Raw genomic sequence first — 5,215 nt, 5'->3', positions numbered from 1 at the left:
CCAAGTATGTTAAAGCACTAGACTTGCTGAGAAGCCGATACGGGGATCCAAAGCTCCAAAGATTATTACACCTGAACAAAATATGAGGCCTAAGGAAGGTTTGGTCAGGCGATCCCAAGGTCTTGGATCGGTTCGCGATTGAAGTTCAAGGACTGTTGGCTGGCTTGGAAATGGGCCCGAGCAAAGCAGACCATTTTTTGTCAGAACTAGAGGAGAAGTTACCACTAGGCAAAAAATTCAGTGGAGGCGATTCCAGTGATCTGGTGGGGAATCAATTGATGCATTTGGTGAATGGGTGGGACAACTAGCACTGGATGCTTGAAGCCTTGCAACGGACTTCAATGGGGAGGAATTCCATGACTTAAAGGGCCATGGTGAACGAGATAGACAAAGAAGCGCACAAACCTTTGCCACTACCTGGAAACCACGAAGATGTGACACAAGGCCGAGTACGTGTTTTAGTTGTTTAGAAGAATGACATCCCTTTTATCAATGCGAGCAATTCAGACAATTGGACGCGGAAGAGACGATCAACGTGATCAGGGCCGCAAACCTCTGCTTTGGGTGTCTTGGAGGTGGCCACCAAGCAAGAGAATGCAACAGAAGCTTTCTGGAGGAAGAATGTGGAGAGAGGATATTACCTATTGCACGCTCATGAAGTAGAGCGGTTCGGGGGAGATAGCAGCAGGCGAGAGGAGTTAAAAGTGGTGAGTCATGCTACTGGAACCAGCAATGGGACCGTCATGTCACTGGACCTGGTCCATGGAAAACTGATTGCTGTGGATGGAAGGATTTTAGAGGTTAACATCTTGGTCGATAATTGCGACACCACCTTGATCACGGAGAGATTTCGCAAGAAAGCGGGCTTAATAAAGAAACACGCTCAGAGAGCAACAATCAGTGGCTCGGGTGGCCAAGTCATGGAAACAGATACAAGTCAAGTTTCATTTCGTCTGAAAACTCCCGCTGGGACCAATACAAGCGTGTTGGTGATTGCATTGACCATTGATCGAATCACCCAAGAGCATGCCAATCCAGATAGGGCAGGATGAAGGGAAGATATGCTCATCTGAGGGACTTTCCGTTGAAAGATGCGGATGGAGAACCGGATATCCTCATTGGCCTAGATCAAGTGGATTTTCCTAAGTCCTTAGAGACAAGGAATGGGGCCTCCGGAGATCCCTACGCGGTTAAGACTGTGTTGGGGTGGATTGCCCGAGAGCCGTGTGAGCGAGGCCCACCGGACAAGGCTGTTGCAATTGAGTTACACCTGACACAAATGATGCAGAACTCAGACGCTCAGCAATTATTTTTCGACGGTGAAGCTTTTGGGACAGAATGGAAGCGTGCCAAAGCCATCAGAAAAAGATCAGAGGACCCTCCAATTTATCAAGGACAATATGATCAAGAAAAAGAGTGGACTTGGATTCATTGCCACCCTACCGTGGAAGAAAGATGCTCCCACTTTAATTAGCAACTTGTCCATGGCCGAATCCAGACTTAAGGCCACTCTTCAAAGGTGCTGAAGGGATAAAAAATTAGAGGATGATTACTAGAAGGGCATAAAGCAATATTTGGCAGAGGGGTATGCCAAAGTAATGTATGAATATGACGACACGGTGACCCCCAACAGCAACGATCCAAGAACAGAGCTAGGATTCCAGTTGGCAAAGTGGCTTTCAAATGATAATCAATTTCATCTAATGGACTTGGGGCAAGCCAGAGAGGCTAACGTCCTAGGACTGACATGGAATGCTCCCGCAGATAACCTCAGAATTAATTTGGGGAAAAGACTACCAATTGATAAGGACAACAAGATGAAAAAGCGTACATTGTTTGATATTGTCCCGTCTCTGTATTCCCCCCTCGGCCTTGCAGCCCCCTTTATTGTCAAGGGAAAAATCAAGTTGGCTCAATTACACCTTCCCGGAATGGGCTGGGATGACAATCTCGAGGACGCCTTGGAATCCAAAAACGGTAACTACTGGAGGCTTGGAATTCGGGAGGAGGTCGCGTGGTGGAAGGCTTGGATCAAGTCCATTCCGAAGTTGGGTCAGGTACAATTCCCGAGATGCCTTGAGCCAGCCCTTGACCAGGGGGCCACATGACAACTCCATTGCTTTGGAGTTGCCAGTGAAGAGGCCTTTGCCGCGGCCGTTTATCTGCGAACTTTTTATCAGAGTGGAAACGTATCAGTTTCCTTGATTATGGCAAAAAGAAAGGTTGCTCCCAAGAACTTCCTTTCCATTGCCAAACTAGAACTGCAGGCCGCCTTATTGGGTGCTAAGCTCTGTGCTTATGTAGAACACGGATTGAGATTGAAAGAACACCAAAGGATATTTTGGACTGACAGCACATGTACCAGACATTGGTTCCGTCAGACCGCCTCATTTTATAAGCCAATAAAACGAGATATTTTCTGGATGACACTTCTCTTATATCAGCTAACTGGATCCATGGACTCTCATTCCTCAAGGAGTTGGAGGAAAGGTGGCCTAAAGATCTACCACTGGAACCAATTCGAGAAGAAATCAGGCCTAGGTGGGATTTCTGTGTTTTGATTAATGTGATGGAAGAAAATGAGTCATAGTTCAACCTCATTCAATATCATTCTTGGTGGCGGGCCAAAAGAGTGTTTGCATGGATTCTTTGATTTATCAGTAATGTCCAGAAGGTAAAACGGAGCAAGCTATCTCATGGGAATCAAAATGCGGGATTCTGGGGCCGTTGACGGGGGCTGAAATTAAGGAGGCTTCAGTCTTCATCATCCGAGAGTCTCAGAGGGTGAGCTACAGATTGGAAAGAGAAGCAATCAGAAGAGCAGATCTGAACAAGAGTGCACCTTTGGCGCAGTTTGCCCCATTCTTGGATGACAAGGGAGTCTTGCGCGTGGGGGGTCGAGTGGGCTCCTCAGAGTTGCCGTATGATGCCCGCCATCCAGCCATTATAAACCCAAAGAGGAATCTGGCACGACTCATGGGGACGATTAGGCAAGCTCTGGCAGGTTCGTTTGTTTGCTGGTACCAGTGTCAGCGATGCAAGTTTGGAGCTTCAAACATGTTTTTGAGAAGCTGACCCTTCTTTCACATTACTATATGAGGAACGGTCAGCTTCGTTAAAACCAGTTCGAAACGCCAATCTTGCATCACTGGCATTGGCAGGCAAGTTTGTTTGCTGGTACCAGCGCTTGCCTAAATGTCCGAATAGTTGAAAGCAAACACCGGGAAAATCTGCACTCTGGGACAGTTCACACACTAGCCCAGGTCAGAGGTAACTTCTGGATTCCAAAGAGGAGAGAACTTGTGAAGACAGTTCAACGCAAATGGCCGACATGTAAACGGATATCGGCCAGACCATTACTAAAAAAGATGGCAGAATTGCCAAAGGAAAGGCTGATTCTGTGCCCGCCATTTTATCGGACCTCTATTGACTATTTTGGACCCCTGGAGGTGTGAGGGGGAGGGAACGAGTGAAAAGCGATATGGTTGCCTTTTTGCTTGTATGGCGACAAGAGCTTTACACCTGGAATTGTCCCAATCACAATCAACGGTGGATTTTATGAATGCTTTCCGGACGTTCTGCAACCTGAGAGGGAAACCAACTTACGTTTATTCAGACAATGGGACAAACTTCTTTTGGGTCAAAAATGAGATGCTAGCCGCATTGCGAGCAATGTCAGCGGATCCTACGCTTCAGGACGAGATGATCAAAGAGAGAGTCACGTGGCAATTCCAGCCACCAGCTGCCCCGCACTTTGGAGGGATTCACGAATCGTTGGTCAAGAGTGCTAAAAGGGCGCTCTATAAGGCCATGACGGAGGCGCAGCAAAGAAGAAATCTTCAGGAGTCCGAAGTGAGAACACTGCTAGCAGAAGTGGTGGGATTTCTCAACTCGCGGCCTCTGACGTATGTTGAGAGTGATCCAAAGGACCTTTATGCACTAACCCCAAACCACTTTCTGCTCCAACGAGCCAATCACTCCGTTCCACTGGGGGTTGAGATTGATATTAAAAGGGTCAATCCCAGAGACAACTATCAATTTGTGCAATCAATTGTCAAGTCTGTATGGAAGATCTGGCACGCAAATTATCTTCCGACTCTAATAGTGCAAGCAAAATGGAAAAGTGAAGAAAAGAACCTGGAAGTAAATGATGTGGTCTTGATAGTGGACCCTTTGATCCCACGGGGACAGTGGCGGTGGGGTTATGTGACCAAAGTGTTTGCAGGTAGGGATGGATTGGTTTGAAAGGCGAACGTCAAAACACCAAGGGGTGAATTCCTCCGACCAATCACAAAGCTGTGTCTTTTGGAGCGAGTAGACCCAGATTTGGTTGGACTCACGCCGGATGGGCCCACCTGGGGGAGGATGTTTGGGAGAAATGAGAGGCAAGGGTCACACTGAAAAAGGAAAAAGAAAAACATAAGTGCGATGTAAGCAAGCACCAGAAAAAGGAGAAATAAATACTAAGAATAGTGTATCGAAGATACAGTCCACTTAAAATCGTCCGAACAATCTGTGTATGGAAGTACTATATGAAAAATTATCATAAAAATTTTGTGCCAATCCCAAAGAAATAAAAGATAACTAAAATTAGAGGAACTTAAAAAAGGATCTGCGGTCTATACAATCAATGGTAGAAAAAAGGAAATTAGAATACTTCAGCACTTGAAGCCCATTAAAAAACAATGTTTACACCATTCTATTAACAGAATAATGTTCAACATTACTAGAATTGAAACATACCACGACAAAAGAAGTTATGCTATTTTATCACTTTTACAAAAAGTGACATTATTGTACCTGAAAGGTTATTTTTTGACTCAGGCAACTCCACTATATCTCATCATGTTAAAACGTTTAATAAGTGGAAAAAAAGCATTTTTGAAAGTTGAAGACAAGTAGACAAGCATGTAAAATGGAAAACATGTCAAATTCCAATGCATTTCAGTCCCGTCTTTTGTTGAGAGCAGTCACAACATTTTGTTGTTCCTGATCTTTTCAAACGGCCGGTCTGAGTGTGTTGTGTTGTGTAAGTGGTCGCGTGGCTGCATAAGGTATGACACTTTTGTTCTTTAGCTTTCATTTCTTCCTATCTCTAGTAGTTTAGTCTTATATCTTTTATTTTTATGTTCATGTCGTATTTCACTTTTTTCGTCCATCAATATTTTTTATCCCAATTCTACGTTATTTAATGTATTTTTGGCTTAAGGAGTAG

The sequence above is a fragment of the Tigriopus californicus genome, chromosome 7 (genome assembly GCF_007210705.1).
Source record: "Tigriopus californicus strain San Diego chromosome 7, Tcal_SD_v2.1, whole genome shotgun sequence".
Classification (NCBI taxonomy): Eukaryota; Metazoa; Arthropoda; class Copepoda; order Harpacticoida; family Harpacticidae; genus Tigriopus; species Tigriopus californicus.
This window is presented reverse-complemented; position numbering follows the sequence as displayed.